Raw genomic sequence first — 25,697 nt, forward strand, 5'->3', positions numbered from 1 at the left:
TTTGATACTGCTCTTGCTGGATATTTCCTGCCCCCTCGTTAGGGCCTCCATTTCATCCGGGAACCCTTCCCATTGCGCCTTGCGTAACAAGGCGTATTTGGCGTGTTCTACGTCCTCGCGTCCAATCATCTTGTTGAACGCCTTCCGGTCTTTCAAAAAATCCACAAATTTCTTTAAAAATGTGTGATGGCGAAGCAGGCGGTCCCATGTTGAATAATTTAGCTCGGGAACCACTGTCTCGTGATGGTGAAGCACTAGATTTGCGGCGACACGCTTCTCCTCCTCTGTGTCTGAGACAGGCTGCTGCTCGGGCCAATCACACTCTTTTGATAATAGAAATGCTGGACCATTAAACCACATGCTTGCGTTGGTTACCTTGGTGGCGGCATCGGCTGGATTTTCCTTTGAAGGGACCCACCTCCATTGGCTGGCGCTGCTCGTGTCCAAAATTTCGCTTACTCGGTGCGCCACAAATTGTTTGAATTTCCGATGCTCGCTATTGATCCACGACAATACTGTTCGTGAATCAGTCCAGAACGTGGTGCGGTGGATTGGCAGTCTGAGCTCTTTTGCAACGGTTTCGGTGAGCCTCGCTCCCAAAATGGCGGCTTGCAACTCGAGCTTTGGAATCGTTAGTGCATGGATTGGAGCCACTCGAGCCTTGGCAGCGACAAGCCTCACGACATAGCACCCTTTAAAGCAGCTTCTTGCGTACACGCATGCTGCAAATGCATCTAGGGATGCGTGGTGGATATCGATCGGCGCATTTCCTGCCGCGGTGATTGGTCTAGGAATGGCTAGATCCTTTGCTTCACTGATGGTTGTCGTCCATTCATGCCACTTTGCTGCGAGATTGTCGGGAATCTTTGCGTCCCAGTCCTCAACGGCTATGTGGACAGCTTGCATGATAATCCTCCCTTGAATTGTAAGGTGGCTGATGAGACCGAGGGGATCATATATACACATGACGAAACTCAACACCTCTCGTTTGGTGGGTAGTTCTCCGCCGACATCGGTGCGAGCTCTTGCTATATTCACTCTATAACCAAACGTGTCCAGCTGCGTATTCCACTGCACACCCAATATTTTTTCGACGCATTGGTTTTTTTCCTTGATGTCCACTAGACTTTGGTGGAGTTGATGTTCTTCCGGTATTGTTTGTCTCAACTTTGAATTATTCGACACAAAATTCCTTATGAGGAATCCACCCATCGCGTGAACCTTTCTCACCTGTTCCACCGTTTCGATAGCTTCTTCCAGCGAGAAAAAGCTGTCCAAGTAGTCGTCCACATAATGCTGACGAGTGATGGGTCTAAGGGCCAGCGGGTGAGTAAGTTGATGCTCTTCGGCGTTTCGATTTTTTACCGCTTGAGCACATGATGGCGAGCACGTTGCACCAAACGTCATGACCTGCATGACATACGTATCCGGCCGCCGAGCTGCGTTTCCTTCACGCCACAGTATGCGCTGTGCGTCCTGGTCCTCCTTCCTTATTTTCACTTGGTGGAACATCTCCTTGATGTCTCCACTAACGCAGATATTCCCTTCACGGAATCTCAACAGTATGCCGAACAGTGACGGCACTTCGTCAGGTCCAGTGAGGAGCTGGGAGTTTAAGGAAACGTCCTTAACCCTTGCGGCAGCGTCGAACACTAGCCTCGGTTTAAGCACCGGCTTGTTTTTATTCACGATCACGAAGTGCGGCAAATAAAAGGTACGCGGCCCGTGCAGTGCTGCTTCTTCCCGTGAGAGCTTTCTTACATATCCCTTCTTCTCGTACTCCTTGAAGGTTTCACACAACCAAGTCTGCATTTCAGGGTTCCTTTTCAGCTGCTTTTCCTGACTCTCTAGACGTCGTAAAGCAGCTTGGTAGCTGTCCGGAAACTTCACTTCGTCGGTCTTCCATAATAGACCTATCTCGTAACGTCCCTGTGATTTCACCAGGGTGTTGGCAATGATTTTCTCGGCACGTTCCATCTCGCTCGACTTTATTGTTGCTACTGGTTTCACTCCAAAGTCTTCGGTACTGAAGTAGCTTCGCATCATGCTATTCATGGCATTTTCCTCGTAGTGGATCATCAGAAAATGTTCGGAGGCTTCGCGAAGTTTGGTGTCCATCCCGAAGATAACCCATCCCAACTTCGTCTTAATCGCTATTGGCTCATCACTTCGGCCCATTTTTCGTCCTAATGGTATTAGTAGATGACTATGGTTAAGGCCAATTAGAACGGTTGGCTTCGCTCTCTTATATTCGCCTACTTCGATTCCTCTCAGATGAGGATATTTCTCTGCGAGATCACCGCAGTCGATGGATTGGCTCGGGAGCTGGAGCGTTTTTACGGTTCTCATCTTCTCTAGGAGATGCTCTCTCTTCTCCTTTTCTCCTCTTACGAGGCAGCTTACTCTCTTGCTCTCGTCCTCTCGGATGGACAAATTCTGTGTCCATGTCATCGTGAGGGGATCGATCGGTCCTTCTAATTGAAGCTCATTTGCAATCTTCTCCTCGATCAATGTTACCGACGATCCTGCGTCTAGAAATGCAAATGTGGCCTGCGTTTTGTCTCCGTTTCGCAGAACAATTGGCACAATTTGATAGAATATGTTTTGCTGTGCCTGGTGATAGTTTGTATTGGATGCGACAGGTAAGTGTAGCAATTGATGGTGCATTTCCTTGCACCCTTGTATGCCGCATTCTCTTGCTGCTCTACAGTTTCGTGCGCGGTGATCATTACCGGATAGGCAGGCGAAGCATTGTTCTCCTCTATGTGCGATTTCTACGCGTTCTTGTGCCGGTCTCCGTTTAAATATATCACATCGGTATAGTGCGTGGCTTCCGTGACAACACGGGCAAGAAAAAGTTTGGTTCCATTGTCGTGATGCAGTGTGTGTAAATGGTCGAGCAGTATTTGTGTTAGTGGCTGAGCCGTGTGCGTTGCGTGCGTTAGTGAAGCGATGGTTTCTACGCGGCCCTTCGGTGGTTCTTGCTGGAGGCTGGTGTACATTCAATAATTGTTTTGCGCGTTCCGCCCGCTTTGGCAATTCCTTCAAGACTTTTGCTTGAGGAAGCAACCATTTTCCAAAGTCTTCTAGCGATGGAAGCTCGCCCGGCTTTATGCTGGATGCTTTGTACTCGATCCATTTTATATGTCGATCAGTGGGTAATTTGCAAGCCAATTCGTTTACCAACCGATGGTCTTGCAAGTATGCAGCTTTGTTTATTGCTTTGAGGTTGGTAATCATATCCTGAATCGCGTCGGATAGTTCAGGAATCTTGTGCTGATTATCAATTTTGATTTTTAGCACGTCTTTTAGGTGTTCATCGTACACAAGGTCCGCTCTACCGAATTGTTCCTCCAATTTGGAGATTATTTCGGGAACGTTTGCCGGTTCTAAGAATAGTCGGCGAACATGTTTCTCGGCTTCCCCTTTGAGCGCATGCTGGAGACGGTTCATATTTTCGACGTTGGAAAATTTTGCTTCTTCTGTGCTTTCATCGAACGCGCGCTTAAACTTGGGCCATTCTCCTGCCTTGCCATCGAACGGAGGAAGCTGGTTTAGTGTCGTTCGTTTTAAATAGGTATTAGTGTCAATGCTACTACCCTTCAACGCTTCGATAAGGGCTGCGATGGCCGTGTCTTGGCCAGAGCCCGTCGGCGTTGGAGCCTTAATTTTTGCATAATCCTTTGTGCATTTAATGCACAAGAATGGTTCGTCCGCTTTAGGCAACCGGCTCAGTTTGGCACATGCCATATGGAACCAGCGATCGCATTCGTCGCATTGGACCATATTGGGATCATCATCCCGGCTGCATAAGCGACAGCTACCATTGTCGTTATCCACGAACGGGGTAAGATTTCTCTTGGTAGTCATGACGTAGCTAATCGGATTCGTGTGCGTGTATGGTGCACGGATTCTTAATTAGTGGTATGGGTGTGCGATGTCGCACTGGTTCAACGGTGCGCAAGGGCTCTCCCTTAGAGCTCTCTCTTAGTGCTCTCTCACGCTATCGCATACGCAGCTCGCTGGAGCTGTACACGTGTAAGTGGAGCCGTATACGTGAGTGCACAAGCGTAGATGGAGAGCGGAAGCAATCCTATCGGAAGCGATGCTGTCTTCCTCCTAGTGTGAGTGCTTCCTCTGGAGCGAGGATAGGTTCGTCTAGGAGCGAAGCAAATTCTCTACGGTGAGAACGTGGAGGGCTAGAGAATTTGCGGAAGCTTGCATCCAACGGGCAAATCTCTCTACTAAGCAAATGTGAGGAAGATTCCTCTCTGGAGCCACCAAATGTTACGACGGCGAACGGATCTGTGGGCCACGCGAAGGATGCGGCCTTGTAAGTCAAACCCGCTCGGGTAACAGCGATCTTCTCAACCGTTCGACACCAGTAATCAACCTTCCCGCTAGTTGCTCTCTCAAGTAATTTGAGGAGCCTATGCCGCAGAAGGGGGTGAAGAGGGATGAGAGATTTCTTTCGTGATCCGAATATGCAAAATTAAAAAAGTCGAAGTTTCTTAGAGTTGCAAAATCCGAATAGTTCTTTATTCGAAGTGTAGTCCCTTTTATACCCCCGGAAGCCCATACATTTTTTAGGGTGTTAGTGTATCCTTTCCGAGGATAATTATTACATAAGTGTACGTACGCGTGAGTGCCGTGTGTTAGTGTTTGTGACGCATGTTTATTCCGCTTTTACACGTAGCGTATTCCTTTTCTAGTTTAAGGTGATCGCGCACCATGCGAAATTACAGTTTGAAACCTTTTGAATAATCGCACGCGTAACAAGCTGCTTAAGCACTTTTGGCTATTTAGGTTCATAGTACGCGACCTCGCATGAAAGCAGTTTCAACAGTTATAATTAAGAGTCTAGAGAAAAACTATAAAAGCGTGATGTATAGCTAACTTGAAAACTGAAATTTGATATTTCTTTTTGAAAAATCAACAAAATAATGAATGTAATGCAAAGTTTACCATGCATGTCAACAATATTAGAGCAGAATATAGGGTAAGTGTACCAATTATGGCTGTAATATGTCATCAATATATCGATTTTACGCCTGTAAAAATAAGTATTGGGTACAATTTCAAACTTCTTTATGTTTTTATGTAACCTACAATGTGTAGAACACGAGGGTATTTTTTATTTTCACTCAGTTTTTATCAAAATACTAGAAAATTTCAATTCAAAATTGCATCTTAAGGTACCAATTATGGCTATAGTGTTCCTAGCAATTCGCCATATCTGTATCAATTGTGGCTCTATTCTAAAACTCGTGGATATTTACACCAAAAATTACTTTGTGACATTGTTTTAATTGAAATCAAGTAATGATAAGTTCACTGCACCAAAATAAGTATGTTACCACCATTAAATACGTAAAATTAACATTTTAAAATATCCGTTTTCTATCACTGGTTGTATATCCACGCTCAATTAATCGCACAATTGCTGAGGCTAATCCTAAAAAAATTACTTTCGTACACCTTTCTTATGACACCGTGCTTGGACACACACCTGATAATTCTTCATATCACCTGGAAGCTATACCGAAGCCAGCTACCGTTTCAGCGCGATACGAAGTGGAGCACAAATCAGGGTGGTCTGTTTGAATTTGTTTAAATGAAGAATCGTAGCCATAGTTCAACTATCTTCTGGCCAAGATACTTCCGGTCAAGACTGGCACTAACTATTGATCAGGGAAGAACAAGAGCGCATTTAGCAATAAGGCGACACGAGCGGCTTCAGATTTCACTTCTTCGTATGAAAATCATTCAAGATTGCATTCTTTGCAAGTAGCAAGAAACTGATTCGATTACATTTCACTGATTATTCCACTGATTACTGGTTCGAACACTTTACAACAAAATGATGCTTAAAACACATATTACCACTTTAGATTGCGAAAATTGTAAATTGTACACTTGTAAACTACGCGCTACGACCAAAACGACAATTGTCAACAAAGCATCCATAGCATACTGCGATATTTGGTACACCGAAGGTTAGTTGTACCAATTATGGACGTACAGGAAAAAGGCATATTTTCGATGAAATGTTGGTAGACTTTGATGTGTAGTCGTTAAATAACTAATATTTTGCACCAAAATGATGATTTTGAGATAAAATTATGGTCAGGTGCTTGAAAATCGCTAATATCCTAAGGTGCTGCTCTTAGCAAAATGGTAAGAGATACCAAAAATCTTGGCAACACATTTTAAAAGGGTGATATTTATCAAACGGAAGTGACCAACATGAATCTAATGAAGCACAAATGCGTTAAAATGTTCATAGTTGAAATGAAAAATCCTTCCGTGGTTTTAGAATGCAAATAGGCTGTTTTAGAGCAAAACAGGCTGTTTTTTTTTCTATGACCAAAAATACACCCTCATCTTTATGACCACCTACCCGGGTAGGTAATACATTTCATAAGGGAATGTATTTTTATTGGTAAAAAATGTCTTATTTAACTTATTCTATGCAGCTATAATAACAATACTTCTTCTTATGTTATAAATTTATGATGTATGGCTTTTAGTTACGTAAATTGAATGCACAGCAATTAGTTCAACTGACACTAGTACATCGCCATGTCGTCCCGACTGAATATTTGGAGCTACAACACTTTTGGAATAGATTCTATAAATATAACTACATGCACAACTATACATATAACTACAAAATTAACGACTTACCGAAAACAAAATCTTTTTTTGCATGTATTACCTACGAGGGTAGGTGGTTATAGAAGTAAGAGGTAAAACTTGATTTTAGTTTTTAAAGCACATTTAAAAAAATAATAAAAATCTGATGAATCCCATCGGGATTTTTTTTACCCCTATTTTAAAACATATTTCTCTAGGCATTCTAAATATTTTGGATCAATTCAAGAATCCAACAAAAAGTTATCATAAAAAATAAACAAAGCATACCCGGGTAGGTGATTATAGAAATGAAGGTTAAGCAGCTAATTTTGGCATGCTAAAGATCGTTGCTTGAATTCGCCTTTTGCAGTAGATAAACAGCATCAAAGTTCCAGGTGGTCCTTCCAAATAGCGCCTATACAGCTTCCTTATGCTAGGGTGCCGGGGATTATTTTTCTTGGGGTTTTTTTTAAGCAAAGCGTCATCGATGAAATAAACAACTTATTTGTTTGTTTCATTTATGTGTACGATTATTTGTGAACTGTAAATGTTCATAACGTTAACAGAATTTTAAATAATAAACAGTTAAGTCAAAACCACTTAACTCAATATGATTACTTCAAATAACTAATCTTACTGGAGCACAAACCACAAGCCGGCGTCTGTCTTTGACACTTTGACTAGAGCCACCTTGTACCGATGTCATGCATTAAAAAGCTATAAAGTTCCACCAAGTATAGTACGGTTTCTTAACAAGCATTCAAGTTACATCATGAATCATACACATCAGGCTAAACAGCCGCAAGGTTCCAAAGAGTACCGAGTGCTAGTTAAAAAGCGCCACAGTTCCGTAAAGTACTTCCTATCTCTTAATCAGCCACAAAGTACGACATCGGAACATCACCGGTTTTCCAGTCATTAGTTGGTATTTCCGGCTGAACATCTTTCACATACTTGGATAAATCTTGCCGCAATAATTCCAACTCCACACGGAATTTCAAAATTTCGAAATTATCCTCTTCCAAACGAGGGAGCACCATTTGCAAAGACGTCATGATTAAAGAGAAGTTTTTACTAGCGGAATTTGGGGCAAGTGTGCCATACGGGGCAAGAGTGCCACCAAGCATTTTTCCTTAAAAACTTTAGTTTAATGATCAATTGTGTATACAGTTGGTTGCTTTCCAATGACTAGGTATTCTGAGCCTAATTTCATATAGACCAATTGATATTTCCCATTGTTTTAAACTGATTTATATTGAGTTTCAAAATTGAGCAGAATATTATAATTTTTTAATCCAACCAAATAAGCTCTCAAAAATCATGCGAACAATCAACCGAGAAAATATTTACACCACCGTATAGCTGAGAAAACGTGAAATATTTTGTGGGGTTAGTTGAAAAAAACTTTCTTTTTGTCACAGAAAAATTCCATTTCAAAAAAGTTACAACTTTTGGGGCAAAAGAGCCATCTCTATTTGGGGCAAGTGTGCCACTATCTTTCATAGGCACGAGCTGTCAAAAATGTAAATATTGTTGTAGCGTGCTGCGATTCCACGCCAGAAAAACAGAACAATAACAAACCATATTTTGGTACAGTTGGTGGTCAAAAAGGCTTCATTGGTGACTAAATACATGTAGGAATATATACACTAGTGGTACAAACGTAATAATTTCCAATTATCTAAGAAATACGGTTATTTTTACCAGGTGGCCGTCTTGCCCCATACGAGTGGCACTCTTGCCCCATAGCCCAAAAAAACAACGTCTTTTTGGACCCTTTTTAAAACACTTCAAACACTGTTTTGTTTGCACTTTTTTCAAGCGAAACTCATTTATAAGTGAGGAAATAGATGTAAAATGGTTATGAGATTTAAATCGGCTTTTGAAAAACACGTTTTAGTGAGTTATGACTTGAAATGCTTAAGGTGGCACACTTGCCCCAAGTTCCGCTACAACAGAACAATCCTTTGATCATCCACCTTGTACTCTCTCCATTCTCACGATCATCTTTCTCTCACCATCTTACTTCACGGTTCAGGTTCTTTAGTCGCCTGTACGAATACGGCCGCCTTTATCAGCTGTCATCGACGGTCTCTATAGTAGCGGCAAACGTCTCTACACTACCATACGCCAGTACTGTCAAATCCAAAAAAACAAAACGTTGCTTATTCTTAACATTGAAAGGGATCTTAAATCGACGATAGGACCCAGTATTTGACGATGAAATGATCTGGAAACTTTCTGGATGAGATGATCTGGAGGCTTGCTTGAAGTCACGACCGTTAACTACACTCTCCAACAAACGAACGGTATTTTTTTGATTCTATGGGCACTAACTTCCAAACCTGAGTCATCGTATGCTAAGATTCCAGGAAACCGCCTGGATCGCTATCAACAAACACAGGAATATGTTTGGCGTATTTGAAAGCGATGGAACTGAGATTACTTGTCTGGTTTGCACCAACGTGTCCGATGGACTTCAAGGCGAGGCATTAGAGTCGTTCGGGAAGGCGCTGTGGTCCTGCTGAAGGGGGACAACCATTCCCTTCTTATGACAGCTTGGTTCGAATTACAAAAGAGCCATCACCAAGATATACATATTGTAAGAACAGAAGGAAGTGGCAGAGGTTTCTGAATAAGGGTTGTGAGTTACCTTTCAACGGAGGCTGCTATGTTGAGTAATGAATTCATACAGGATAAACGAATGACCTTGTAGAGCTTGCGCGATACAATTACAAACTTTATTGTACGTGATGAACGCGATGAAAAAACGTGATAAGAGAGTGACGATCGGCACATCCGGTCGCCCGTGAGCTCGAGGATCACATTCGGCGCATCCGATCGCTCCTATTCGTGTCCTATACTACTTAACGATTACATCGCTAGCTACCTTTTTTTTGTTAACGAAGAGTGAGCGTATTCCATCCCCCTCCCCGGCTTACCCAACCCTGCCGGTACGCTGTGGTGCGTATTACTTCGTGCGGAGTCGTGTGTGCGGTTGCACCCTGGTTCACGACCCATCTGCTGCGGCGATCTGGTCTGCTGATTCTGCTTTTTACGCTGCTTTCCGAGGTGCGACGCGGTCCCTGTGATCCTATCGTCCACACTTCGGGTGGGCAATGGGGGGTCATCGCTAGCTGCCTACACTAACTTATATTACCACAGGGTGACGTTCGAAAGTGGTGAGTTCGGAAACGCCGCCAGGAGTTCAGCGTTTGTTCACCAGTGGTGCCGAACACCACAACCTTCCTTCACTTGAAATGTTGCTTGGAAATTACTGCTGAGACAAAAGAAGAAAGAAAAAAATACGAATGAGTCTTGCGCAAGCGTTCCAAGTGTACAGACGTTCCTATCTCTACCAGTTGAGAAGTTAACATACTTTATGAAACAGATTATATATTTCTTGAGGGGAAGGGAAAAGGGAAGATTAAAGAGTGAAAGAGAAATGCCTTCCCGATACAATACAATTTCAATTGATTGGTGATCGGATGTCGAATGACAGAAATAATTCATAGTGACTAGTGTTGGGTAAAATAGCACAATTGAGTGTGCTGTGCGTACACGCACGCACATCTCTGTGTGCGGTGCACATTTCGCACTGTGCGCGCTCTCCGCACTGTGCGCGCACTTCGCACTTTTCGCACAGTGCGAGCACACTCCGCACGGTGCGCACACTTTTCGCACAGTGCGTGCGCACTCCGCACTTTACGCACACTTCGCACAGTGCGGGCACTTTTCGCACACTCCGCACAGTGCGCGCATTTTTCGCACAGTGCGAGCACACTTCATACTGTGCGAGCAGACTCTGCATCAAGATCTTTTAAGGAGAACAGGTCGATGCAAAGCCAGTTGCTAGGTTGCCATTTTCAGCTCGCTTTTGACAGTTTCATGAAAAAGTGTTTACAAACAAACGGCTAATAGTTAACGCGGAAAAGTGGACAAATTTATTATTAGGAAGATTACATTAGTTAAATTTCTTGCAGTCAATCACTTGTGGAGAATAAAGGATCAGTAATTGCAATATACTCTGTATTCAGAAACATTGATAACATTTTTCATTGTTTGGCATTCCGTGACCACGAATCACTACCGTTTGCAACGGTCCTGCTGGAAGAACGAAAAGTTTAACAGGCATCCAAAACAGCACAGTACATGTTCCAACTGGGTAAAAAAAGTCCTATTTACTTTCAATTAAAACACTGAGAGTAAAATGAAACATCCAATCGGCACACACTGCTACAATATGCTTACCGTCCTAACCCGGCGACGAATGGTAAATGAGATCCTTGGATTGTATCAGCCATGTAATATTCTAATTGGATTCTAATTCTTGGATTGGATTCTAAAAGGAAATGAGTGCAAAATGCTGAACAAAACTCTCATTCACTCCATAGCAACGTCCATCGCTAAACATAAACAAAGTTCAATTTAACTGTCAAAATTTTCCCATGGCTTTCTGTCAGTTTACCCTAAACGCTTCGACCTTTTCTCTTTCAAAGACCTTGCTCTGCATAGTGCGCGCACTTTACGCACAGTGCAAGCACAGTCCGGACGTTTCGCACACTTCGCACAGTGTGAGCACACTTTGCACTTTGCACTTTGATATATAAATTTTTTTGACAGATAAATATACCGCACAGATAAACACGGACAGATAAACGGATAAACCGATCCGTTTGACAGATAAATATATGCGTTAGGTTTGGCTACGCGAAATGACATATGTTTTGATAAAATGAATATATGCGCAATCTGAGACAGCGCATCGTGTATTAAGGGCGATAGCTTAGCACAGAGCATGCTGTAAGAAAAAAAAAACAATTTCAATTGATTGGTGATCGGGTGTCGAATGACAGAAATAATTCATAGTGACTACACTTACTTTGAAGTAATTTTAACTCCAACCTGAGCCCAAACTCTAGTACACGATGCCTCCGATGTTATGACCATGCCAGCAGCACGTAATGCATTGACGGGCGCTAGGAGGTTAAGATTTGTTGAGCCCCATCCGTACACGGAGCATGCAAGTGGCTGATGCAAGTGGTATCGGCGCAATATTTCGCTTTCCTCCGAAAGCTTTCGTTGGCACAGTCTGAACGGCAATGTTGAAATCTGATACGCCTCCATTTGGATTATAGTTGGGATGAACAGCGGTCCTGATCATTTGAAATGATACGCCTCCGGATGTTGGAGATGTACTACCTCCGTAAAGAGTCAGCTGAAACATTGATAGGGTAGTTTGAGGAATTATTTGAGTGATAATGGAATCTATGCCTTACAATTTACCCTTTGGACACTGTTACGAAATTAATAAACAGCAGCAGCACCAGTCAGCGCATGAGATGTTGAGATGACAACAGCACCGCAACGGTATTGGCCATCGAGGCGTAAACTTTGTGCAAAAGCATATTTTGCAATATCCACAACAACACTATTGGTAATTCGTCCAGATTGTGCTGCTGCTTCTGCTTTAGTCATATTTTTACCATTGACCACCACTGCTTCTTCGGCTGTTGCATTTTCGTTTGCTGACACTGAATTGCTGCAGAATAACCCCAAAATGACTAAACAGAACACTTGCTTCATCGTTCGTTTTGCGCAACTGTGGTTAAAGTGCGAAACGTTTTTGTATTTAAACTCAGAATTCTATCGATGAATGCATCAAAAATTGTTTGTACGTGTATGGTACTGAATAGTTGCCACAGAGCTGCTAAACCTGTTCAAATAATTATGACGCAGTCTTCGAATGTACGTCATATAGCCAATCTATACTTTACGTATAACACTTGTTCAATGTTTCTTGCTTTTGCGAAAATACTTACGCAAAACAGTTATAAGAGGCTATAAATTAACATGTTCAGAACGGTGGCAGGCTCCAGGGCCTGCCTGTGAACTTTCCCGTATGCTGGTGGTAGGCCCCGGGGCCTGCCATTGATCTTTTGCTAGGGAATCAACAGACATTGCGAATAACTGTGCTCTACTCGCATGCATAGCAGCAGTGAGCAAGTAAAATAATAGTGCTATACTAATTATTGCCGGCCAAGACCGCAAAGCGGTTGTAGCGCCGGATAAGTAAGTAAGTAAGTTAAAATTATTACGGTTGATATATATATATCCCACACAACCGTATTGATAAACAGAGTAGAGTTGAAATTATAGCTTTTTTTCTACATGTATGTTTGGTTCACAATAAACTGCGTTCTACATGGCGGCGGAACGGAAAGATGATGAAAATCAGCGCCGGGGTTAACATGTTAACTGCGTAACACCAAGCAAGATAATTTTTAACCACTTTTCCTATTGAAATCTAGCGAAAACATCTACGGAATTGAACAGAGGAAATATTGAAATCGAACTAATGAGAAGCTTCATTGAAATTGCTGATCGCTCTTAAAAGCGGATCATTCTGCCCACAGCAAGTGCGGTGAATCGGAACATACAAGGGAGGGTTCACTTTCAGCTTTTCTATTTGCAACAGCTGAAAGTGTGTATCATAGTCAGCAAATGGTGTATTTGATGCCCTAAATGCCTTTTTGAGTGACGAATGGATGAATCAAACATTCGTTACATTACGAAATAAAAAATTTCATTCCGTCTTTGTACTCGCTAAGATTAAATTGCATCTAAACTGTTGTTTTATGCGCATAACATGGAATAAGCGTTACACGTGCTTTAACGACCAAAATGGTAGCTGTTTTGATGTGCATACACAAGCTAACTTTTTTGCTATTTGAACAGATGTTCAAAATAAAATAAAAAAATGGATTTTCAAAAGGCCACATAGTGCGTCAGACCCTCAAGGACACTCAAACCATATGTACAACCTCTTGTCAGTACACACACTGATTACGCAAACGACCGAAAAAGATCTTACGCAATTGCAGGAGATATGGAAATTTATCATCTGCTAGCGGGTTGCATTGTCAATTAAGGAAATTGTTGATAATCTTTAAGGTAGTGATTGTCTATGCAGCGATTGGTTATCTAAAATATAAGCAATTTACACTTTTATTTAAAGGTTATTACGCAGAAAAGTACTATTTTTATAAAATGGGAAATAATGACCCCGTTGCTTTAATACAGGGTTTTCCAGGAGTTCTCATAGTTATGGAACACTTTACCGGGGAAGAACTTTATGCCACGAGATTTTAACTCTAAAGCACCCAGGTTGGACAATTGCAATATGAATTTCCAAGGAGCCTGTCTAATAAGGATGCCATGTAGTCTAATTACCATCGTATAAAATTCACTTCCAGTAAGATAGAGTCAAGGAAGTGTCCCACAACTATGACAACTCGTTTAAAACCCTGTAAGGCTGATCTATGTGCCTCTGAGAAAATACGCCAGAAAAGTGCGACTCGCTGTTTCATAACATTAACATGAACCAAGATGGCCATCGTATCTCATCCAATCAATGACAACTTATCTGTTCGATTTTGTTAGCAATTGTCATAAGACTATCGATTATTCGCTATTCGAAAATATATGCTATCTATTTTAACATCAAAGTAGCATTCCACCCTGCTATCGGAACTCCTCACCTCTTGTTTAGGATGTTGGCTGTCATTTTTTAAGCTTGACAATGTCGTAGACTGTTTATCATCAGTATGATCCGCGAGCTTAATGATATAACCAGCAGCAAAGCGCTCTGCTGCTCATTTATCCAGTCGCTAATGGAGTACGGATACTGGTTGCGATTAAACTGTACGTTCATGTCATGCTGTTCCGTATTCGGGCAACGCTATCCGTCTTCGACAGACAAACGCTATTTGACTCCTCTGACCCGTTCCTGCGCGTGTCTTTAACTTCGATCGATAAATACACATTCAACATTATTTTTCACGATAATTTGAGTGTAATATACATTTATATTTTATTTATTATAATCATTCTTAAACTAACCTTCACCGCTTTCGACGTGGTTTATTGTACATAATACTGTTTAAAAATCCAACATGCCAATCCATAAAAAACAAGTCAATTTTTTCATTTTTTTTGCAGTTTAAAAATTATTTCACAACTTTGTCACAATTCTGATAAAAAGACGAATTGAAGGACTCATAATTTTCGTAAATCTCGCTGGTAGAATTCCTTTGCATGTACCATAAACGAAGAAAGTTATTCCAGTCAATTTGTTATCACACACCAACGGTCCACCACTGTCGCCTTCACACACCTCAGAATTCTTAGCTTTACCGCATATTACGCTGAAAAAAAACACAACATAAATGAGCATTTCAATTATAGGTCACGTGTGAGTTTAGTTGCTAATAAACTTCTTGGGCGTAATATTTGCTTTACCAGAATATGCTTTCCTACAATCAGTAGTCAACACAAGTTTAAATTCTGCGTACAGCAATTTTGTGGATAAATTCTCCTCATCGAAGTTTGTTCGTCCCCATCCAAGTGCGTAGCAACGCGTACCGCTAGGTAGCTCTGCACTCGTGGCAAACGAAATTGGTGCTATGTTTGGTTTTCCAACACATCACGTGCAATGCTACCGGTGCGCATATAATTTGGACTAACAGTTTTTTTTGCCACTTGGAATAAAATGCCTCCTTTGAAAATGTCACTAGAACCTCCACGGATCGTTACCTGAAAATCGATCGTTAACGAATGTAACAGAAAATTGCTTCTTATCTGCAGTATGACTGACACACTTGAACTACTTACACTAGAGGGATCATTCTCTTTGAAATACACACAATGTGCAGCAGTCAAGGCATGCGAGCCTGATACGATACTAGCGCTGCAAACATATTCCTTCTGGATGTACACAATTGCCATAAATTTATACTTTGAAATATCCTTCCGAGTATATTGACAATACGTCCAGATTGTACTGCTTCAACGGATCGAAGTGTTGCTTTTGCTTCAAAATCTTCGTTGGCCAGTATTGTGCTGCAGGCAAACAGGCCAAAAACCGCTAAACAGATCACCTGCTTCATTGTACTGCTTGATACAACTGTGATAACGGCTAGATTGCTTAACGTATTTAAAGTATTTGTTATTTATTCAGAATGTGTTACGAATAAGCCGTATTTCTCGCAAAGTAGAGTTATATTAACAAGTGTTTCCGAACACACACATGTGACAAACAGATTTGCGCAATGTTGCCACGAGTATTATGTCAATGCCATGTGATGTTTGTGTTGGTGGAAGGCTTGTTCTGTGAGATGTTGTTTTTTGAACTAATGCACTGCATTTCAAAAGGTATTGCAGATATCAAAACAATCCAAACTGATCAAATTTAAAAAGGTTCCTGAAAATGTAATGCACGTCAAATGATCTGTTGGCAGTATTGTAGCAATACATCGCTGATACTGGGGTAGATCCAAAACCTCTAAAAAGTTGACATAGGATCCTCATCCCCTGCTCAGAAACGGTAGCTTATTTACTTACTTATCTTTTGCTTCAACCGCTTTGCGGTCTTGGCCTGCCTCAGGAGTGAGCAATACATGATTCATCTACATGACTCTACCTGGGATTGTCTGTTCTTAATGTTACGCGCGGGTTTCTATCCTCTTGGCCCGCTAGAGCACTCTAAAAGGCCAGCAAGCGTAGGCTCTACGACGAGACAGGAGGTTATGGTAGAAGCTTTGCAAGCTACCCTTGTAAAAACCGCAAGACAACGTACAGTCAACATTAAGAAGCACCGTATCGGACCAATCGATTCAGACCCACGTAAGGAGAAAGGACTCTAGATTGGAAGCTCGGGACATGGCATTGCAAAATCCTCTCATCGGATGTAATGTGGCTTTGAAATACTAGTACTTCAGGAGGTGTGCTGGAAAGACTTGACGGTGCACCAGTACCGCAGCAACTGCACGATCTACCAGAGCGGTGGAGAGACGGTGAGCTCGGTATTACTTCCCAGATGGTCTGAGTCACCGGCAAGTAGGTACTTCGTCTTCGTCGCATTGATTCTCAATCCAATACTTGCTGCTTCGCGTTTGAGTCAGGTGTACGCCTCACACACCTTCGCCGTTGTCCTGCCGATGATGTCGATGTCATCCAAAAAGCCAAGCAATTGGAGAGATCGGTAGAGGATCGTGCCACGGATGTCGTTGTCTATCCCCGCGCTTCGACCTTCCAGGGCGATGTTGAAGAGCAGAACAGGTGGTGCGTAAGGATCTGGCGTTCTTGGCACTTCTGGAGGATCTGCCGCAGCGTGAAAATTTGGTCGGTGGTGGATTTGCCTCCAACAAACCCAGCTTGGTAGTTGGCGACAAAATTTGTAGCAAGGGGCGCAAGTCTGCAGAACAGGATCTGGGACAGGATCTTGTACGCGGCATTCAGAACTGTGATGGCTCAAAAATTTGAGGTTACCTCGTTCTATCACTTGTTGCTAGTTCCACCTTTCGATTACCTCTTGGTCGTCCTTCAGGTGATTTCCTAACGCATCCCGGCACATTGCGGTTTTATGAGCAAACCCGTTCCGTGCCTCCTTCAACCTCCTGTAGAACAAGCGGGTGTCACCCGACTGAGAAAGCTGCTCCAGCAGCTGTTCGTCTGACTCTTCAAAACGGCGCTGCTTGGCCTGGAAGAGCAGGGTTTGTTGTTTCCTCAGTCGTCTGTAGATCTCCACGTTTCGACGAGTTTCATGCCGTAGCATGTGGGTGCGCGCTACATTCTTCTCGGATAGTGATCGTCTGCACTCTTCGTCGAACCATTCCTTTTTTTGTATTGTTGGTATGTTGGGAACTAAAACCAAGGCGTAATGAATTTCTTGCGAATATAAATATAACGTGCCAACAAATTTCTACGGTTGGTTTTGAAAAGGGCTGGTTCCTGTCTTGCGGCCCTTTTGAACCCTTTTCTTCGGTTACGCATCGTGATATTTCACGCCTACGCTCGTTTTAAATGTCCTTTTATGACAGGTAGTTTTATACCTTTGGTGGGAGGTTCCAACAGGTATTTACTTTATTATCCTGATTTAATTTTTTCGGGAATATGAGAAACAATGGGTGTGTGAGTTTATGTCAGTGTAAGTTCCAAGCTTCATCCACATGGTGTGCTCATCAGCGTCCATACTAAGAGCCAAATTCCGTATAGGATACAGGTCGATGCAAACTTAAAGGCCGGGCTACATTGATCGTACTCCGTAGTGTAATTTTTGTGAACGCGTACGCCATCTAGCGGCGGTGGGTTGAAGCTAGAGGCTGGTATTATTTATCTGTCAAAAAACGTTTTGGGTCGAGGAGCCTATAATTTTACCCAATCATGAATAGATATTCGAAGATGCAGAGAAATGTTGCCAAGCGATTTGTATGAATGACGATTTGTCCAACAACAACAAATAACGGCCTACTTTGTTGCAATTTATGGACGTTTATCAACATTTCAAACGGCATACAAGTAGCCTGGTCGAAACTTGATGAGACACCAAGTATGAATAATTTTGACACATAAATTATACCGTTCGTTTGTTTACATTTTGTATGGGATGCTGCATCCGGTTCATTTATCTTTTTACCCTAAATTCTCTTTATAACGATATTTTTCGATTATATTTCAAATGCAATAATTATTTTTGAGTGCCGCACACCCAAAAAACATCCAAATTCTTGTGATATTGTGATAAATTGACGCTACGAAAAAATAATTTTCAGTAAAAATCCTTGTGTTTGGTGCAAATGTTCGCTGGGAGAACAAATTTGAACATATTATTATCTCAATTAAATTAAGAAAAACAAAAAACTCACCGAAATAGGTATAAATAGTCGCCAAATTAATACCCCGATCACTTCGAGCTTGTGTACGTGCGTGTAGAAAGGAACGAGGCAACTGTCAAATCCATGATCTTTGTATTAGTGCAAAAAAGAGCTATAAATCGACCTGTACCCTCCATAGACTTTACTAAGAGGTATCAAATCTTTCCGAGACTATTTCATGTCTGCGTACATTTATACAATGCTAGACATCTCAATGCACAAATACTTATAGTTTGCGCACGACAACCGAGTATGGAAAAGCCACATCTTTACAAAAAAATCACTTTTATCTTAAAAGCTGTAAGAGACAACCACCGACAAACCGACGTGACACTGGCGTTACAAAAGTGTCCCACACGAAAGTACTGTCATTTACCAGTGAGGCGATTGCTTCTGTCAAAGTAAGCTCTGTTCACTGCTGCTTCGATGTAAACAACTTTTCTAAATACAAATTGCGAAGGAAGTGTGAGGCAAGATTTTGTGAGAATTATTGGACAAAACACCTAGAAAAATCATTATATAAGTTTCCAAATCAATGCAAAAGATGTAAGAAGTAATTAAAACAATGCGCATTGGAATTTGCGAAGAAAAACAAAAAGGGGATTTAGCAGTTTCTTCTCTGTGTCAGTGTAGTAAGCGAATCATTATAGAGATGGCGCTAGTGTTTAACGTATTTTCATTTGAAATAAGGAGACAACATTTGAAGCTCATTTTGTTCGAAGTGTCACGTCGGTTTGTCGGTGAGACAACTTCGTTTTTTTAAGGAAGTTAGAAGGGAAAACCAGCCGCCATCTAATAAGCCAAAGTCTATATAATACAGAGGTCAAGTCGTCCAGAACATTTGATCAAAAAGCGTGGGAAAGTTTTGACAGCTGGATGAAAAAGCTTCAATAGTTTCATCGTAGCATACATTGAGGTTTTAGTTGTTGTGCATTCAGTGGTCTGAATGCATTTTCGGTCATTTTTACATCGTTTGTTCGGAATATTGCACTTAAAAAAGTTGACGAATATCAAGAAAAGATAGAATTATGGTACAATTATTGATTATAACAAGATCAGTGCCTAAAATTAGGACGAAATCATGTGGAGCTCAAGAGGACCAAAGCTAATAGGCTTGTTTCCTGCTTTTGGTCGTGTTTAACTGATGAATTAGTGAAAAAACTACTCCATGCCACGTACATGAGAAGGAAATGTACAGTTACATTAGGTTTTGTGCAGAAAAAGCACAATTGGCTCTAAAAAGTGTTTGATTGTGTGGAATTGTTTACAAACTTTTTCATCCAACTGTCAAAAATAAGCTTTCAAAATGGTGGACCAAAATCGAGCTATGCATCGACCTCTGTATTATATAGACTTTGTAATAAGCAAAGAGACGCATGCGACTTTTAATCTTAAGGCACGTGTAACGCTTTTTTTTTACGACTTAAATCAACAGTTGAGATACAATTCAATCCAAGAGAGTACAAAGATGAATAACAATTTGAATTTCGTTATATAATTGATGTTTTTATATTCCATTCATTGATAGGTTAATTTAATTTAATTGTAGTTTAATGTAGTTTCATTGGATTGTGTTATCCAGTTATCTTTAGAATCGAGCTCTTTATCATTTGAATAATAGTTGCATAGTAACACAGTAGCCATGCAAGAACGAGCAGAATTAACATTGTTGAATGAAGATGATTTCATTCTGAAGTCAATAATAAGACAGTAGTATTTTCTAAGATTGCAGCGACAATAGAGCGACGAGGATTGTTGTGAAACGATTAAATGAATGTGAAAAATATTGATATTTCGGAGTTGAAAAATCATAAATTTAGTTTTTATTCCTCCTTCTAAATCTGTGGTGCAAATGAGATACCGAAGGCGCTTCCTTCGGCCCTGTTTATACCGCTTCGTTTACTCCCGTCATGGCCCTTTCCGTTAGCTAAGGAGGGCAATGTAGCCCCCCGTCGACCTTTGCCGCAGAACCCTACAATGTCGTACCATGACGAGAAGTTGTGTGATTCCGCCAACGTAAACAAACGACGTTATCACAACAAGGATGAATGGATCGTATATCCGGATGATATACGCATTTCTCGGAGCTATGTTTTTTTTTGTTTAATTTAGTAGGGCAACGCGTATGTTTTTAGATGGCAGAATTGTTCGCCATTTAGATACCATCAACTGGAAAAAAGAAGAATAACAATCAAAATATGTTCAAAAACCCCGGCCTATCCAACTACGTAGCAAAAATATAACTCGTCACAGTTTGTATTTTGTACTAACATCGTGCACTATTTTGAGGACATCGTATACCGGCATCTACAACATCTTAGCAATGAAAGACAAGAATCAGAGCATCGAAAGAAGGCCCAGTACTGAATGGTCGTCGACCCTGAGCGACTCGAGGTTCAAGAGGAAGCTGAACATGAAGATCATGGGAAAAGTCTTTACAAAGCTGCGTTCGCTTGGTTGGGAGGTTGATGCAACCGGCCAAACAGTGAAATAGTACTTGGGAAACATGAGCAAACATATCAGGGAGCAGAAATCGCGTCCACAGGCTTCGCAGCGGTAAGCAATGTCACCAACACTCAATACGATATTTCAGGATAATTTTGGAGAAATTTTGATATGAAATCATAGCTAGTTTGTTGTATCAAAATCAGAACAGCTATTGAATTGCTCTACCGCAACCATTTTTTCACAAAAACTTAGGAGAAATTTATAAAAATCGAAGGTAGAACTTAAAACATACCTACACGCATATCTACGATCGACATGGCGAAAATTCTGAATAGGTTGCAGATAGCAACTCGCAACATCGTAGGATTTATTTTTGCGAGAAAGAATACTATCCTTTCCAAGGATGTTTATGGAAAGCAACTATCTGTCTTAATTTTTTATATTTATCTTTTCGGAAAAAGTCCATCTGTTGAAATAACACTGTTTTTCTAGCTTTTTTAGGAACACTATTGCGAATCAAAAATTTATTTACCGGGTTTCTACAAAAGAAGCTCGTTGCGTATTTCGCCCTTTTTATATCTTTCCCTTCGCCCTGAACTCATCACTATTCTAACCGATCCAATCAAATGCCAAGATTTATAATATATATCGATCAGTCGACATCAACAACCGCAGTGACAGCAGCCTACTTACTTTATTATATTCTTACTTAAACGTAACAATGTTTCACGTACCTAGGTACAAATAACGTTAGCTTTAAAAAATTAAGACTAAAGGATAGCCTTTAGGGTCTCATTTTTATAAAATCAGGAAAAGGTTTAAAACTTATGTCTTTTTGTGTTACGTAGTTTATGCATAACCACTTATCACTGTTTGGCGTAAGTATTTTCGCAAAAACAAGTCACATTGCACAAGTGTTACACGTAGCGTAAAGATTGGCATTTTGACATACATTAGAAGACTGCGTCATTATTATTTGAACAGATTAATTAACTCTGTTTAAGTTATGCAGCAACGTGCATGTACATATAAATTTTTGATGCACACATCGATAAGATTTGGGGTTTAAATACTGAAACGCACTCCACTTGAACCTCAGTTTCGCAGAACTAACGATGAAGCAAGTGATCTGCTTAGTCATTTTGGGCTATTCTGCAGCAATGCAGTTTCCGCAAACGAAAATGAAAAGACAACCGCAGAAGCATCAGTACTGGTCAATGATAAAAATGTGACTAAAGCTGAAGAAACAGCACAATCTGGACGAATCATCAACGGTTTTGCTGTGGATATTGCAAGGTATCCTTTTGCATTAACTTTACGCCTCGATGGCCGATACCGTTCCAGTGCTGTTGTCATCTCATTATCTTGTGCGTTGACTGGTGCTGATGATGTTTCTCCATATCGCAACAGTGTTCAAAGCGTAAATTGTAAGGCATAGATTATCTTCCCACTCAAATAATTCCTCGAACTATCCTATCAATGTTTCAGGTTACTCTCTATGGAGGCAGTTCATCAGCAACTTCCGGAGGGGTGTTATTTCAAGTGATCAGGATCGCTGTTCATCCTAACTACGTTCCGAATAGTGGTGTATCAGATTTCAATATTGCTGGCCTTGCTGTGCCAACGAATGCCTTCAGAGGAAAGCAATATATTGCATCGATACCGCTTGCACCAGATGGAGTAACAATTGGAACTAAATGCTCCGTGTTCCGGTGGTGCAGATCAATTGCCAATCTCCCAGCAACTGCTACTGTATTACGTTCTGCTGACATGTACATAACATCGGATGCTACCTGTGCTAGAGTTTGGGCTACATTTGGAGTGAAAATTACTTCAAAGTAAGTGTGGTCACTATGCATTATTTAAGTAATTCGAAATCCGACCACCAATCAATTGAAATTATGTATTGGTTTCTTTCTTCCAGCATGCTCTGTGCTAAGGGCGGCAAAGCAGCGGATTTATGCCCTGGTGATTATGGCAATGCCCTGGAGTGGTGCGGTAGACTGACTGGAGTTGCGATCCTAGTTACTTCGTGTGGTAATGGCCGGGACGCAGTATATACAAAAATAACGGCTCCTAGTGTTCGCAGCTTCATTCGCATCCAAACTGGTGTATGATGCAGATCGTGTGTACGGTAACTACTAGTATGATTTTGTATGTTGCTAAATATTCATGCCTGTCTTTGGAAACCTTTTGAATAAAAATTAAAGTCTGTAAATTCATTTGTATGTTCAGACTCGCATCGTTAATTAGAACCAAACTGTTTCAAAAGTAGAGTATTCTTCTGCGTAGGTATTTTTGTGCTCCTTTACCTCATAAAACTTCCTTTTCTCTTGCCCTGAAGGAATAATTATGTACAGGCGTCTCCCGAGTTACAACTCCCTCGAGTTAGGACGATTCGCAGATACGACGATTCTGATTTTAACAATTAAAATTTGTCATCCTACTAGTTAATTTGGCCCGGTTGAAGGATTTCGCAACAGAACCTATACTGACTGCAGGGCACATTTAAAAGTTTTCATGCACATGTAGATAAACAATTCTGTTCTTATTTCACGTCTTTTTACCAATACTCTATACCAGCAGTCGGCAAAGTCCGGCCCGAGGGCCAAATGCGGCCCGCCACAACATTCAATCCGGCCCGCGAAAGGATTTGACTGATTTTGAAAGATGGGAAGAAACGATTCATGCACTAATTACTGAAGATCTTTTAGTATACCATATCAAACCATCTTACTTTTTCAACTTTTAATTAAAGTACTATGGAATGACGGACCGTTCAGTATGTTCGAGCTCGAGGTCAATATCCCCGTAACTTTTGCATGATAATGTAAAAAAAATTAAAACTTTAAAGTGCAGTTTGTCGCTTGTACTTTGTGACTTGTCGGAGCTTGTTATGATTAAACTCTACAAGTTTCAATCAACCATGATTTGTGGTTCGATTTGCACCGACACCGTGCACCTGATAATCACTGTGGCGAAAATATGCCATTTTCGGATGGCTGTAGAAAAAAAATAGGAAAAATAATTTCTTTACTTTTACATCTGTTGAAAGGGAATTATTTCAGATTACTTGCACAAATGAGTTAAAGACTTTGCGAATTGCATTTCGTCAGTTATTAGGAATTTTCATCATGGTGGACGGAGACATGCATTATTTAAGTTCTACCTTTTCACCAATTCCTCCTAAGTTTTTGCTAGAAAATTGTTAGAGTAGAGTTTTTGCATCACGTTGGTGTACAAAAAATCGATGGGACACAGATGACGGATGTTGGACCAGTTTGCGGACTAGGGTGTTATATCGAAATTCTGTCGAAATTCACCTGAAATGATTGCATTGAGTTTTCGCGTAATTGTTTGCCACTGCGAAGCCAGTGGATGCGATTTCTAATTCCTGATCTGTTTATTCATGTTTCCCAGCTATTATTTTACGGTTTGGCGGGTTGCATCGATCCCCCGATCCAGCTACCGCAGTAATGTAGCTACTTGTCCCTCTGTCTTCATTTCAACTTCTTTTGGAACCTCAAAAATGAAACTGGGATTTCTTTCGATGCTTTGATTATTGCCTAATAGTGCCAAGATGTTGGCGACCGAAATTCCGAAACGGGTATATACGGCGTCCACAAACTTCCGCACGGAGTCCATTTTGGACGTTACGGGGTGCCATTCTTTGATCGCGCACGCTTTTGATTCATTTTTTTGGCCATCATGGTTAGAGTTAGTCTGATAGAGGTGTCAAATTTTGTCTGCTAACTAATGAGATACTACTGCTCAAAGTGTAATTAACGTTTTGTTACTGCGGGTTAAGATAAACCCATGAAAAATCGACAATTGTTGTCCATTTTTTAATGCAACCATTATGTAATATTAAGATTATTTTAACACCACAATAAGACTTTCGAATTGAAGGTCGCACACGAAATTTTATTATTCATATTTTTGTATATTAAAAAAAATGTTTATAAGTCGGTTATATCAATTTTGAACAATGCTTGGATTCCACGGAACTGCTCCAATATTATAGAGCAGTGCTCTTCAATCTTTTTTGGATCGCGGGTTTTGAAAAAACATTTGCCGCAGCCCACATCTAATAGAGGACTTACATTGTATAGGCTTAGTTCAAAGTTTTTAATCAAAAAATATGTTACGATGTGTATTGCAGGAAGCGTTTGTTAAAAAATTCTATATAAATAGAATGTCGTGAATTTGTGTGGTCGTTTCTCATTGCTGATGTCTCAACGGGTATCATCGGAGCAGATTTTTTACGGAAGTTTGATCTTCTTATTGACTTAAAACGTGGCCGCCTCATAGACAACACTACCAATTTAGAGTGGTTTTCTTACCAGAGATATTGACATTTCGGTGAAAACTTTTTCCGCGGCGTCGCCATTTGTAGATTTACTAACTGAATTTCCACACATAACACACCTCGCCCCTATGGGTACAACAACTAAGTCTTCGGTTATGCATAGAATTGAAACGACTGGCCAGCCTGTATATGCTAGACCTCGAAGACTTTCATCACAAAAATTCGAAGCAGCCCGTAACGAATTCGAACTTTTGATGAAATTGGAAATATGTCGTCCATCAAGCAGCAATTGGGCTAGCCCTCTCCACATGGTCAAGAAAGCAGATGGAACATGGCGACCATGTGGAGACTATCGTGCTCTTAATGCTCAAACTGTTCCGGACCGATATCCGTTGCCGTATCTTCAGGATTTTACATCAATGTTACAAGGTAAATGCATATTTTCTAAAATTGATCTACAAAAAGCATTTCATCAAGTTCCTATACATCCGGATGATATTCCGACAACAGCTATTACAACGCCGTTTGGAATGTACGAATTTTTATTCATGACGTTCGGTTTGCGCAACGCGGCTCAAACCTTTCAGCGA

At 41.0% G+C, this 25,697-nt stretch overlaps 3 long non-coding RNA genes across 4 annotated transcripts; 1 reads left to right on the forward strand and 2 right to left on the reverse strand.

Moving 5' to 3' along the window:
- Positions 1-11,179: 11,179 nt before the first annotated feature.
- LOC121599583 lies at positions 11,180-12,227 on the reverse strand. 2 transcript variants are annotated; one of them, XR_006005691.1, is made up of 3 exons: positions 11,923-12,227; positions 11,519-11,854; positions 11,180-11,437 (listed from the first exon to the last, which is right to left on the reverse strand). It is a non-coding gene; the product is annotated as an uncharacterized LOC121599583 (long non-coding RNA). The 2 variants fall into 2 exon arrangements; XR_006005692.1 differs by having other exon boundaries at positions 11,916-12,227.
- Positions 12,228-14,497: 2,270 nt separating this feature from the next.
- LOC121599584 lies at positions 14,498-15,449 on the reverse strand. The gene is made up of 3 exons (XR_006005693.1): positions 15,310-15,449; positions 14,938-15,231; positions 14,498-14,843 (listed from the first exon to the last, which is right to left on the reverse strand). It is a non-coding gene; the product is annotated as an uncharacterized LOC121599584 (long non-coding RNA).
- Positions 15,450-19,915: 4,466 nt separating this feature from the next.
- LOC121599818 lies at positions 19,916-23,013 on the forward strand. The gene is made up of 3 exons (XR_006005749.1): positions 19,916-20,906; positions 22,287-22,636; positions 22,723-23,013. It is a non-coding gene; the product is annotated as an uncharacterized LOC121599818 (long non-coding RNA).
- Positions 23,014-25,697: the final 2,684 nt, after the last annotated feature.

The sequence above is a fragment of the Anopheles merus genome, chromosome 3L (assembly GCF_017562075.2).
Source record: "Anopheles merus strain MAF chromosome 3L, AmerM5.1, whole genome shotgun sequence".
Lineage (NCBI taxonomy): Eukaryota > Metazoa > Arthropoda > Insecta > Diptera > Culicidae > Anopheles > Anopheles merus.